Source organism: Eupeodes corollae, chromosome 2 (assembly GCF_945859685.1).
Source record: "Eupeodes corollae chromosome 2, idEupCoro1.1, whole genome shotgun sequence".
Classification (NCBI taxonomy): Eukaryota; Metazoa; Arthropoda; class Insecta; order Diptera; family Syrphidae; genus Eupeodes; species Eupeodes corollae.
Genome location: NC_079148.1, coordinates 108125292 through 108140214, shown reverse-complemented (window position 1 = coordinate 108140214; position 14923 = coordinate 108125292). Strand labels below are relative to the sequence as shown.

Here is a 14923-nt window from a genome sequence, read left to right as displayed (position 1 = left end):
CTGTTTTGACTTCTACACGTGACTACCTTAAGAAAGACGTCATATCGATTTATTATTGACATTTTTGATACCTTCGTCATTTTATAGCCATTTTTTTTAAATTTACCTTTATTTTTGAATAACTCAAATTATTACAGCATAGTCAAAAAATGTGACGTCGAAATCTGAAAAAGAAAATAATGTTTATAGTAAAAGTAAACCAATATTTTGTTTAGGTTTGTTTTTTTTAATTTTACTAAAAATATTTCAATCTGAATTAAAATGTTAATTCTCGAATAGATTTACTTTTCAAATTTCATTTAAGTTAAATCTGGTTGGTTAATCTTTCGACTTAGTGTGGATTTATTCCTGGATCAAAATGTCAACTAGAATCTAATTGAAATCACTTCCTTAAATTGTTGATTAATTGTATTGTTTTTCTGCTAAGTAATATGCGGAAATTACACGTTTGAACTTTTTGGCAGTTGAGGTAATTGTTAAGGTTGTCAACTACCTACACGTGTATTCTTTCGAATTTCTTAAACTAACTTTAACTAAACATTATTCTAAGCAGTGCCAAATTGTATGGGTTTTTCCATTGAAACATTTAACTTTGGAGGAACTGAAGCTGTTTCGGAATAGACATACGAAATAGATATTTCCTGGTTACTGAACTTCATAGTATTGTTGGAAATACAAGGGAACTTAAAGTGGCAGTCCATTAAGTTGGCTTTAATCTAACCAATGTTCTTGAAATACTAACAAATAATCATAACATACAAAATATAACATACTTTTGTTTTGTTCTATTTATTAACTTCCCATAGGAAGTTATTGTAATGGGTCCGATTTGTCAAATTGAAAATTTTGACATTTCTCGACGTTTCAAGGTCCCTAGAGTCGAAATAAAAGATTTTTGGAAAGATGTCTGTGCGTGCGTGTGTACGTACGTCCATACGTTCGCGACGTTTTTTTCGTCGTCCATAGCTCAAAAACCAAGAGAGATATCGACTTCAAATAAATTTTGTTACACAGATAATAAGGCAGAAAGATGCAGAAAGGGCTCTCAAGAAAATTGCGTAGGTGGTTTTTTACCATAGCAGTTTGAAAAAGAGGTGAAAGTTTTGTTTAACCCTAACTTGAATTAATTAATTTGATATCAAAGAAGTATATTTTTTAAAAGAAACCATTTAAATAAATAAAAATAATAAATAAATTGGGTGGCGCGACAGTCCATTGAGAACCAAGGCCTAGTGACTTACAACTCACAACCATTCCTGTGTGCGAGTAATGTTGTCAGGAATGGAGGGGACCTACAGTTTATATGCCGACTCCGAACGGCAAATTTTTGAGAAAGCACTTTTTCATGACAATAGTTACTCTTGGAGAAGTTGTCAATTCCTCGCAAGAGGCAGTACCCGTGAAAAGATTTTAGATGGCATAGGCAGGGATCGAACCCAAGACCTCTAGCATGACAGTCCAACGCACTAACCATCATGCCAAGAAACCATTTAACGGTTTTTTATAAATCAAAAAAAAAAAAAGAAAAAAAAAATTTGTCACCTCCAAAATTTGACGACTAAAATATGATTTCATCTCCAAAACAATTTTGTGCAACGAAAAATAATGTTTTTTTTTATAATAAACGCACACTCAAGGGGATATTACTACCCTTATTATGCAGAGGCACAGTGTGAGCACTAGGAAGAGGAGAGAGGGTTTAAAAGGAGATGTCGGTGCACATTGGTTTTGAATTCCTGAATATTGCAATGACTGGGAAAAACAGAGTGTGGTAAGGTATTCCACATTCGCGAAGTACGGCTAAAGAACGAATCTCTGTATTTGACAGTACGACCGAAGTTGGACTCGAGGGTATACTGATGAGCATTCCTAGAAGCGCGAGTATTACGGTTGAACTGTTTAAGGGGAGGAATGCAACTGGATATTTCACTAGAGCATAAGCCGTTAAAATAACGGTAAAAAAGGGTCAGAAAAGAGACCTTACGACGATGTTCAAGCGAAGTAAATGAACTTGTCTTGTAGATAACAGCCAGATCAGAAGAGGTGAAATATTTCTTGCATAGCCTAAGGAAACCCAAACACCTTGCGGCATTTTTGGCGACATCGCGTATGTGATCATTCCACAAGAGGTGGTTGGTGACACACATACCGAGAATATCCCCATTGAACAATGCTGTTTAGATCGGAATTTAATGAGCTTATCATATTTTTTCGTTGCAGTTCCACATCCGAAGAGAGGGATGTGGGTCTGAAAACGAATATGAAAAGCTACGAGTAAGAGTACTAATGTCAGCGAAACAATGTATTGGATTAGATGTTGCAGACAGAAAATCATTAATAAAAATGAGAAAGAGTGTTGGAGATAAAACAGAGCCCTGGGGCACACCAGCATTTATTTTATGGTTTTCAGACTTGAATCCATCCAATACTACTTGTATTGAACGATCCGAAAGGAAAATACTAATCTAATGAAGCAGGGATTCATGAAAACTGAAAGCACGCATTTTCGATAAGAGAGCCTGATGCCAAACCCTATCAAATGCTTTTGAAATATCAAGTGCAATAATCTTACTTTCTCCAAAACGATGTAAAGATATGCCCCACTGTTCGGTGAGATGAACCATGAGATCACCAGTGGACCTATTGCTACGAAAGCCGTATTGCCGGTCATTAAGAAGCTTTCGATCTTCAAGATATTTCTTGAGCGTTTCCATGACCTTGGAAAGAAGTGACGTAAGTGCAATCGGTCGGTAGTTAGAGGGTGAGAAATGTCGTTTTCCATCCCCTCGGAACGAGACCTGAGGAGTAGGACAGATGAAAAAGCTTACGCAGTGGTTTTACCAGCGTTTAAGAACACCTCTTCAGAACAATAGCGGGGATACCATCCGGACCAGCGGATTTATGTGTGTTTAGATCTCTTAGGACTCTTGCCACAGTACGAGTGCGAAAAAAGATTGGTCCCATAGAATCACTAACTCGCTGAAGTACAGGCGGAGTCATAACTCTCACTGGCAGCGTAGAATTGGCGGCGAACTGCCTAGGAAAGAGATTAAAAATAATCTGATAAAATTGAGAAAAATCGAATTGACAGTTTTTTTTTATAAAAAATAAAAATCTAAAAAAAACATTACTCAAATTTGGTAAAAATTGAATATCGATTCAAATATCTTTCCAAAAACTTGAAATGTAGGCTTCAAACTTATTTTATCTTATAAGAAATATTGTTTTCAACAATCTGAAAAATGTTGAGAAAAATCGAATTGACAGTTTCCTTACAAAAAATACAAAGCTAAACAAAATTAATAAAAGTTGGTAAAAATTGATTTTCGACTCAAATATCTTTTCAAAACTTTGAAATATTGGCTTCAAATTTATTTTATTTCACAGAAAATATTGTTTTGGATATTCAGTAATTTTTATATAAAAATCCAACAGTCTGTTTTTTTCATAAAAAATAAAATCTATAAAAAATAGTACGCAAATTTGTTAAAAATTGATACGAGTACATATAGACAAACTTTTAAGCAAGACAAATCGACAGACTGGATGGGAAGTTATCAGTGTGGGTCGCATCCCAGCCTCTTTTTAGTTTTATATTTGACTATAAAGTAGACAACAACTAAAAGACAATGCTTAACTGACTATTGAAAAATTGGACCTTACTTGAATAAAATTGTAGGTAAGTGTACAACAAACTACTAAAAGCCAAGCCTCCAACTAACATTGTATTTTTTCAATTACAAAAACAATGATTCATTGAAAAGTATTCTTTTTTCTTTTTGTTACAAGTACCTTTATTATACTGAACAACAAATACATTAAACAATTGAAACTGAAGCGCATTCAGTTAAAATTAAAAAAAAAATACCATTATGAACAAATTTATTGCAATTTCTTAGCAATAAACGGACGATGACCGGCCCCCAATGTGTCGTTTCGTGTCGTTCATCGTTGTTAAAAATATACATATGCATAAGTACTAAAGAGCAGACTTCAATAATAATAATAAGTGGCATGCTGCAGAACAGAAGTGAAAATGCAAATAAATGTCATGCAGCCCAAGCCAAATGTTGATTGCTTTGAAAGTGCTTGTAAAAGGTGTCAAACAGTTGATTTAAAAGGTGACATAAAAGCTATCATCTCTAAGAAAGGTGACATAAATTTTGTTTAAATAATATGACAGATATATCAATTCTTATATAACCCGTGTTTTGTTGGAAAATCTATCAATAGTATAGTAGGATTTTACATGAGCAACAAAAACAATATCCGCAGTATGAATACTATCGAAAAAAGTTAAAGTAGAATCTTACTACTGATGGTTTTTTGACATTTATACGAGCCCCGAATGGATCTTATGTGATTTCGTTCTCAACTGTTGGTACGGTTTCTATTGCATTTGTATCTCGATGGCTATGTTCGTTGAGTAGTTGTGCATTTGCAATCATGTGTTTTCCATTGAGGAAAAAAATTAATCTGTTACTATTGATATTATTTAGTTTTGTTATTAAAAATGGACTAACTGGGATTATTTTGAAAGAGAAAACAATAAAAAAGATAATTAAGTTTTGATTAAAACAAAAGTATATTTTTTAAACACAAACATGGAAGTAAACAGACCATACTGCATATTCTGTAAAATCAACTCCTTCACACAGGTTTTTCTTCACAAAATTTTGACTAGACTCCGATCCCCGAACGGAATGTAGTTAAAATAAGCTCATTTCAACTCGATTCTCGTATAAAAAGAATTGCTGCGAGCTTCAAGCTCGCTCCAACACCACATGTTAATGTAGTTCCTACTCTACCAACAAACCCCCTTCTTGAAGCTTTTATTTTTATGTTAAAGCTGGATGTTTTCTCACCTTTTCTTCTTAAAAATTGTCCATTTTATAAGTTTTATTTAGTTTTTTTTGCTGAAGTTAATTTTAACCTTTCATTTTTATATAACTTTCTTCTATTTGTATTTTTTTATTATTATTATTCTGACGGGCTTTTTTCAGTTGTACCACTTTTTAAATACAAAAATCTGGCTACTAGCGATGGGTTTTCTTGGAAATGTTCTACTATACTATTTATAGAATGCAAAAAAAACACGGGTATAGTTAAGTAACAATTAACAAACTACACGTCGAAGAATCAAAAATTGTTATGAGTACGTATTTTTGTCGAATCTCTTCAATAAAATTCGTGATAATTTTTAAAATCTATAATCTCTGTATACAATATTTAAAGCCAAAACGGGTTGAAAGTAATTTTTGGTCCTATTACGAATCATATTCTAAACAATTCTATTGTATCAAGGTTTTTAAATATGAATGTTAAATAATAAATAAATAATTTGAACTGCATCAAGAAGATTAAGATTTATACTTTGCAAAATGGGTTGGGTTCGATATTCAGTTTTTATATTTCAGTTTCTTAAAATCACGGTTTTAAAATCCCATTCTTTATAATCCTGCTTTTTATAAACCTATTTTTTTATAATCCCACTTTTTGTAATCCCGTTTTCTATAATCTTGTTTTTTATTGTCCCGATTTTGCAATCAAAACTAGTTGTTTAAATTATAAAAAACGACGTAAAAAACTGAGTTTTACTCGAATTTTAAAAAGCGGAATTCCGATATGGTTCTTAATTTAACATTAAAACTTTTGACTCCTATTTTAATTTAGTCTAATGCACGATTTTGGTAAAAACGGAATTTGACGGGATTTTAAATACAGGATTCTAATTGCTCGAGATTTCGAATAAGCAGGGATTTAAAAAAAATCGGTCTCTTAGAAGACAGGACTTTGAACCTTTTTTTTACGAATTAAAAAAAAAGGGATTTTAAAAAGCGGGATTCCGATACGCTACCTTGCAAAATCATTATCGAATTTATTGTTAAGGGATGCGTTGAGTTTCAAATTAGCATAAAGGTGCATATTTTAAAAACCTGATGTGATAGAAAAATTCAAGGGCTAGCCTCGAATGAAGGAAAACTTAAACCATCAAAAAAGTGAGAAAAAAAATCTAATTTTGTACCAGTTGATAAAGTTTTCTACTGGTTAATATTTTTTGCACCACCTTGTAAATACAACATACCTTCACATTTAAGTAAAAAATGGGGTTTACAATGACGTAGTAACTGAAAAAATGTATGTAAAAATAACATCACATTGAAGTGCTGTGTGTGTTACAGAGAATTTAATTCCCGCAGTGGCTCAAGGAGTTTATCATTTTACTTTTGTACTTACTCGTGATATAAATAAATAGGTGCTAAACACGTTATATACAGAAAGTTACTGATTAGGTTAGAATGGAATCAAATTTGAATAAAAAGACGTGGGTAGTTTGAAGCCAATATTTCAAATTTTTGGAAAGATATTTGAGTCGAAAATCAATTTTTACCAACTTTTGCTAAATTTTTTTAGGTTTTTAATTTTTTGTACAAAAACTGTCAATTCGATTTTTTTCAAAATTTTACTGAATGTTAACAACAATATTTTTTAAAAGATAAAAGTAGTTTAAAGCCAATATCTACAATTTTTGAAAAGATATTTGAGTCTAAAATCAATTTTTACCAACTTTTATATATTTTTTTTCGGGTTTTAAATTTTTATAAAAAAAACTGTCAATTCGATTTTTTCCAAAATTTTACTGAATGTTGAAATTAATATTTTTTGAAAGATAAAAGTAAATTAAAGCCAATATCTCAAAGTTTTGAAAAGATATTTGAGTCGAAAATCAATTTTTACCAACTTTTATTAAATTTTTTTTAGGTTTTTATTTTTTGTAAGAAAACTGTCAAATCGATTTTTTTTCAAAATTTTACTGAATTTTAACAACAATATTTTTTGAAAGATAAAAGTAGTTTAAAGTCAATATCTACAATTTATGAAAAGATATTTGAGTCTAAAATCAATTTTTACCAACTTTTATACATTTTTTTAGGTTTTTATTTTTTGTAAGAATACTGTCAAATCGATTTTTTTAACATTTTTCAAAATGTTTAAAACAATATTTCTTATAAGATAAAATAAGTTTAAAGCCTAAATTTCAAATTTTTGAAAAGATATTTGAATAGATATTCAATTTTTGCCAACTTTGAGTGATGTTTTTTTTAGATTTTTATTTTTTATAAAAGAAACTGTCAATTCAATTTTGCTAAAAATTTTATCAGATGTCAAAAACATTATTCTTCGTTTCACAAAATTGTTTTGGAGATGAAATCATATTTAGTCGTAAAATTTTGGAGGTGACAATTTTTTTTTCAGTTTTTTTAATTTATAAAAAAATTGTTGAATGGATTTTTTTTCAAAAAATATATTTCTTTTACATCATATTACAGTATATTATATAAAATTTAATTCAAGTCTCAAGCGTTTGTGGTTCGTAAGCTATTTAGGGTTAACCAAAACCACGCACGCACAGACATCTGTCTAAAAATCTTTTATTTCGACTCTAGGGACCTTGAAACGTCGAGAAATGTCAAAATTTTCAATTTGACAAATCGGACCAATTACAATAACTTCCTATGGGAAGTTAAAAACGTACTTTCAAAATAGGTTAGTTTTAGAAAATTTAAATGTCATTTAACTGATCAAAAACTTTGATTTATTGTTAAAAATCAATTTAACGTTTAAAAAATCTTTTAATTTATCCTAGAAATAATTGTGGTATGTAGTTATTTAGTTCTTATAAATATGGTTTTATATTTAAATTTCGTATGAAAATTTCGACCCGATTTTAAAGAATCTAATCGAATTTCATAGGAAAATTTCCACCCGTTTTAATGAATTGAATTTTGAAAAAAAAATCCAAACAAAAAAATTGAGGGAATAGAAAAACAATAAAACACATAACGCATATCTGCTTAATAACTTTATTTCAAAGTTTGAACTCGATCAAACAGACGGACGAAGTCGGGGGACCCACTTTTTTCGATTTCCTTACAATTTTAATGTCATGTTTGATTTAAATTTAGAGTTCCAAATTTTTTACGAATGCAAAACTTACCATATATAGGTGCAGTGGCCCTGAATACGGGAGCTGAAATAACTTGGTTTTGTTAACTTTCACTTAACATAATACACCAATAATCAATTGCAGCCACCAAGACTCAGAGGCCACAGGTACATTTTTTGTTGAAATTTCAATAACTTAACAAAAACCCGCAATCTTCTTGAGTTCATTAAGGAACCAATTAATTGGGATGTATTTGCTCCTACTCCTATTTTACATTTGCTCAATCGGCCCACGGAATGATTTGAATTCTACCGATCTATAATTTCTGACACAATATTTTTACTATAGTGTGATTTTGTATCCCGATAATTCTTCAAGTACAAAGAGCTTTCCATTCAATATAGCCAAAACATTCTTTAATGTAAAAAACAACAGAAATTCGCAAAGTCAAACAGATTAATCGTTTAACCAGTATAATTACATCTTATAATTATTATTAAACCAAGTATACCTCGTGACCTGATTAAAACATCATTGAAACATTAAAAAGATAATTTATAAATTATTTTTAAAATACAAGTATACCTACAAATATATTTTTGGTAGCTGTATGGTATATTTTAATTTTGATTGCGTGAACTAAATCTTTACACACGCCAAGTTCAATGAACTCTTTAAATTGTTATTGTTTTTACTGATTTTTAAAAACGCTTCGAAGCAAAATAATTTTTTTTTGAAAATGGAATTTTTCCACATGACGTGGATGCTATATATGCAAACATATGTTATATACATATATGTAATATGTGTCTTTTATTTTGTTTTATATTAATATTACTCATTACATCAACACACTTGTTTATGTACTAATTTTTATTAAAATAATATAAATAAATATTTTATTTGCTTTTCGTCATCTGTCAATTTGAACCTAAAGCATCAGTGTTATCAATACTTAAGATTGTGGTCGAAAATCTGTTGAACAACACATTTGAATACACTTAAAAAAAAATCTAAAACTAATATAAAATATTGATATGTTAAATATATTATAATCTTCTACCATTTAAAAAAGTAATTTAATATTACTTCCGACATTTAGGAACTATGTATATGGTAATTATTGCGTTCGGTTCCTAAAAATTTCAAACTCGAGATTTTAACCAAACATGACATGGTAGAGAAATTAAACATAGTTGGTCCTCCGATTCTTTCCGTCTGTCTTCTCACCTACAGCCCACACCATTGGGTCGATTGAGTTCAAGCAGAGACGTTAGGCGTTTTTACACAAATTTGTAAAAGCAATAAAATGTTGGTAAAAAATCGAAAATTCAAATTTTCTCAAAAACGAATTAAATTATTTACATTTTTAAGAACAAATTTATTTACTAAGTTCATTTTTAAATTTTAAAATATAATTTCTATTTGTAAACTGAGTCTTTTTATGACTTTATTTTGTCTGAATACTTGCTCAGACAGATGTCAGTTACGAAAAATTATCGGTCAGACTTTTTTTGTTTTTCTAAAAAAAAATACAAAAATTGTTTCAAATTTTTAAAACTTTGTTTAATAAAAATAGGACAAACATGAATTCCTTATTTTAATTATTAGGAAACAATAATTAAATTAAGTCAAATTGTAAACTTCTCTGTTTGTGAAAAGTCTAATTGATATTGGACACTTTTCAAAACAAAATTCTATTTTTAAATAATTTTTGTTTTGTTTTTTATCTGGTACAGAAGTTTTTTTTTAATGATTAACATATGCATGAAAATGAAATTATAGGCAAGACACAGTTACACAAAATATACATCGTTATAAATCAATTATACACGATTAAAAATTTAACAAAAACGCGTTTACTCATTTTCTTAATAATAAAAAAATATATATATTTTGGGCTAACCACTCCCAGCTAATCTGAGCTTTTCAATCCAAGTTACGTTGAGATGTTTTGTTATCAAAAAAGAAAACGAAGAAATACAACTCAAACCATTTAATTGAAGATAAATCATATCTATAATTATTATTCTAATTGGTGTTTTCCAAACGAGTGAAATGAGTGATTTTCAAAAATGATAATGGATAATCAGAATTTTTTTATCAAGTTAAAAATAAGTAGATATAGTATGACTTGATAACAATAAAAGTTAGTTCAATTGTTATGGTTCAGTAGGAGTTATCTAGAATGGCTTTAAGCTATTTAAATATTCATAAATTCTTGTAAAGGGTGATTTTTTTGAGGTTAGGATTTTCATGCATTAGTATTTGACAGATCACGCGGGATTTCAGACATGGTGTCAAAGAGAAAGATGCACAGTATGCTTTGACATTTTATCATGAATAGACTTACTAACTAGCAACTCTTGCAAATCATTGAATTTTATTACCAAAATCAGTGTTCGGTTCGAAATGTGTTTCGCGCTTTACGTCCGATTTATGGTCTACATAATCGTGAGCAAACAATTAATGCGATTGTGACCAAGTTTCGCACTCAGTTTACTTTATGGGACATTAAACCAACCACACGAATGCGTACAGTGCGTACAGAAGAGAATATTGCGTCTGTTTCTGAGAGTGTTGCTGAAGACCGTGAAATGTCGATTCGTCGCCGTTCGCAGCAATTGGGTTTGTGTTATTCGGCCACATGGAAGATTTTACGCAAAGATCTTGGTGTAAGACCGTATAAAATACGGCTCGTGCAAGAACTGAAGCCGAACGATCTGCCACAACGTCGAATTTTCAGTGAATGGGCCCTAGAAAAGTTGGCAGAAAATCCGCTTTTTTATCGACAAATTTTGTTCAGCGATGAGGCTCATTTCTGGTTAGATGGCTACGTAAATAAGCAAAATTGCTGCATTTGGAGTGAAGAGCAACCAGAAGCCGTTCAAGAACTGCCCATACATCCCGAAAAATGCACTGTTTGGTGTGGTTTGTACGCTGGTGGAATCATTGGACCGTATTTTTTCAAAGATGCTGTTGGACGCAACGTTACGGTGAATGGCGATCGCTATCGTTCAATGCTAACAAACTTTTTGTTGCCAAAAATGGAAGAACTGAACTTGGTTGACATGTGGTTTCAACAAGATGGCGCTACATGCCACACAGCTCGCGATTCTATGGCCATTTTGAGGGAAAACTTCGGAGAACAATTCATCTCAAGGAATGGACCTGTAAGTTGGCCACCAAGATCATGCGATTTGACGCCTTTAGACTTTTTTTTGTGGGGCTACGTCAAGTCTAAAGTCTACACAAATAAGCCAGCAACTATTCCAGCTTTGGAAGACAACATTTCCGAAGAAATTCGGGCTATTCCGGCCGAAATGCTCGAAAAAGTTACCCAAAATTGGACTTTCCGAATGGACCACCTAAGACGCAGCCGCGGTCAACATTTAAATGAAATTATCTTCAAAAAGTAAATGTCATGGACCATGGACGTTTCAAATAAAGAATCAATGAGATTTTGCAAATTTTATGTGTTTTTTTTTTTAAAGTTCTCAAGCTCTTAAAAAATCACCGTTTATTTTATTATCGTTTTGTCGAACTATAAAAATTCTTGGTCTGTTGTAAAAGCGACAAATTTTAGATAAGTAAATTACTCAAAACAAAATAGGGCCCACCCAAGATTTATTTTGTATTTTGCCTAAAAAACACTTAATTGGCGAAAATTGTCGAAGCCCAGTATTTTATTGAAAATTTTGTATGTGTAGGATTCTATATCGATGCTTTGAATACAAACCGTTGCCTCCAAATGAATATGCAAAAAAAAGGCGAACGCTCGACAAAAAAAATCAATGCAAAAATTATTGCATATTTTTTCTCAGTCCGATTCTAGTGTTGTTGGTAAGTGTTTCTTTATTTAATTGTTATTGTTTATTCCTTCGTGATTCAATGTGGTTACAATGCCCGGTTTTAGACACCATTTGGGATACTAAAAATGCAATTGGAGCTGTAAATATGATGGAGCGAGGAGTGTTCAAAGGGTTGTAGCAAATCGAATCAGTGTGTCGCGGTGAGCTATCCGAAACATGTGAGGAATCCGTAAGTGAAGCAAAGAGACCAGAATCAGGACCACAACTCAGCAAGAAGACCAGTACATTTAAATAACTGCCGGTCGGAAGCGTACCGTAACCGCCCGGGCTTTACAAACTCAACTGCGGCAGTCGACTGGCACTCAAGTCAGTGATCAAACCATCCGCAATAAACACCACAATTCACTAAGATGTTCAACGTTCCAGAGCGGGTGCTATTCAGCCCAAGATTACACTGGCCTATCGGGCAGAGCGTTTAAGGTACGCATGGAGAAATTAAATTGAACCTTGAACAACTGGATATCTGTAGTCTTCACAGACGAATGCAAAATCAAATGTTTGAATAATTATAAGTGATTACGAGTGTGGATTTAGCAACCCGTGGATTCACGGAAGTGACCGATTTGGGTTACAAAGTATTATCGTATGGGCTGGAATAAGTTTAAAAAGCAAAACGGAGGTTATTATCCTGGTTGAGGGCACCGTTGCCACTGCCACTTACATTGAAATGGTAATATGACCTGTTGTGATGCCATTTTCACAAAGAGTTAGCGTAACACTCAAGCAGCTCTTTATGACGAGAATACTACACTTTTGACATGGCCAAAAAAGGGTGCAGACCTCAATTCAATAGAGCATTGGTAGGACCATTTAAAAAGAAGCATAAAAGAAAGCCACCATAGTGTCAACACTCCACAGAAGCTCATAAACGAGTTAGAAGACTGTTGGGAGCTTATACCCAAACAAAATGTAAGGCATTGATTGAAAGCCTACCAGACAGGCTTATTATGTGCATACAGAGTAAAGTAGGCCCTACAAAGCAAAAAATACAATAGAAATTATAACAAAAAATTGTGATATGTAGATTTTAATTTTTTATTTTTTTTTTATTTTCTTACAAAAATGTTTTTTCAGTGTAACTTGAATAAAAAATGTTTTTCCGTTTAAAAGTGTGTACACTATTATTTAATACCTAACTAAAACATAATAACCAAAAACAAAAATTTAAACACACATTTTTTTAGACGAAAGCCAAAAAAACCTTTTGGGCCCTATTTTGTTTCGAGTAGTTTATATTCTAATACTCCATGATTTTAAACCAAAAATAATGATTTAGTGATATTTTTATTTAATCAAAACTAAATTTTTTCAGTGTATGTCATATATGTATGTTATCAAATTCTCTTTTACTAACGGTAACATGCTCTTAGTTAATGTTAAGCAATATTATTATCATGCTCAAATTTTATTTACTGTCGATTGTTTTGTTTACCTATTAATTTATTTAAAATGAGATTAATTTTAAAAACTGATTACACAAAACAACAAAAATATTTATTTTCTAAGCGCCAGATGATATTTTTAAATTCTACCTTAATGACAAAACAGTATTTTTGCCATTGACCTTAAGATTGTGATCACAAAAAAAGAACAAACATAATAAAAATGCAATTTCGATGTCAAGGTTATTTTTTTGGAATTTTAATTTTACAAAAAAAATCATAACAAAATTATGTCCATCCATACTGTTATTTCAAGCTCGATTACAGTGTGTATAATATGATTGATTGCATTGTAGAAGATCGTTTAACTTCGATTCATTTGTAGTTTGACAAACTGTTGTTTAAGAATTAAAATGTTTTCTGTGGAGTTAGTTGGGTTTTTGGTAGGACAATTTTTTAATTTGTGTTGTAAGTCTTAAGTCTTAATATCATCTTAAAGGTCCTCAATCGATTAAAGAGGGGATTTGCTAAAAACTTATCTTTCACGAGTCCCGAAGGAAGCAAGTAAAAGGTGTTAAATCAAAATAGCTATTTTTGTTGTAGTTCCGTTTTGTATTGAATTTTGACAATTTTACTGCTTTGTTGAAGTGTACAATATCGTCCTATTTTAAGTAATGGTAAAGTTTTTATTTTTCAACTGCCAAAAGATAACAGCTTCAACCTTAAAGAATTATACTAATAGAGGCCTTTCCAAAATGAAATATTTTGTTTTGAAACTCTTTCATTCATAAAAAATGCGTAAAATTAGGATAATATTATTCTTTTATGTCAATATATAGTTAAAAGTGTATTAAATTTAAGATTTAGGATTGCAATCTTATTAATTTGTCTGACAGACTTTTTATTAAGTACCATAAGGAAGTAATTGATCGTTCCGATTTTTCGAATTGAAAATTTTGACATTTCTCGACGTTTTAAGGTCCCTAGAGTCGAAATAAAAGACTTTTAGAGAGATTTCTGTGCGTTCTTGTGTACGTACATTCGTGCGTCTGTACGTTCGTTTTTCGTCGTCTATAACTCAAGAACTAGAGATATCGACTTGGAAAGTACTCTAAAAAAATCGAGTCTGCTATTTTAAATAAAGGTGAACATTTTGGTTAACCTGATATATCTAAGGACCCAATAACGCTAGCGACTTGAATTAAATTTTGTATTATATATTGTAACGTTATACCAAACAAGTATATTTTTGGAAAAAAAACTACAATTAACTGTTTTTTTTTTTTATAAATCAAAAAAACTGAAATATTTTACGAACAAAAAATGATTTGTTCTCCAAAATAATTGTCTGCAACGAAGAATAACGTTTTTGACATTTGGTAAAATTTTGAGAAAAATCTAGTAGATAGTTTTTTTTATAAAAAATAAAAACATTACTCAAAGTTGGTGAAAATTGATCTTATCAAAAATTTGGGATAAATGCTTTGAATTTATTTTATCTTATACAAAATATTGTTTTCAACATTTAGTTAAATTTTGAAAAAAATTAAATTGACTATTTTCTTACAAAAATAAAAGGCTAAAAAAATGAATACTAAAACTTTGTAAAAATATACTTTCAACTCAAATATCTTTTCAAAACTTAAAAATATTAACTTCAAACTATTTTTATCTGACAGAAAATTTTATTTTCGCCATTCAGTAATTATAGGAATCCAACC

The 14923-nt window shown here is 30.8% G+C and overlaps 2 protein-coding genes across 5 annotated transcripts in view; both read right to left on the bottom strand.

The window, feature by feature from the left end:
* The window catches only part of LOC129944230 (glycogen-binding subunit 76A), a 50079-nt gene that overhangs the window by 9661 nt on the left and 25495 nt on the right, over positions 1 to 14923 (bottom strand). For 2 of the 4 annotated variants that reach the window (XM_056053535.1, XM_056053536.1), the window contains exon 2: positions 107 to 164. The exons of the other annotated variants lie outside the window; for them this stretch is intronic. The gene's annotated coding sequence lies outside the window, so the exon portion shown is untranslated. The remainder of the gene's footprint in view (positions 1 to 106; positions 165 to 14923) is intronic. 4 annotated transcript variants of the gene reach the window in all.
* LOC129944232 (biogenesis of lysosome-related organelles complex 1 subunit 2) overlaps positions 1 to 14923 on the bottom strand; it is a 73656-nt gene that overhangs the window by 38771 nt on the left and 19962 nt on the right. The gene's annotated exons all lie outside the window — the stretch shown is intronic.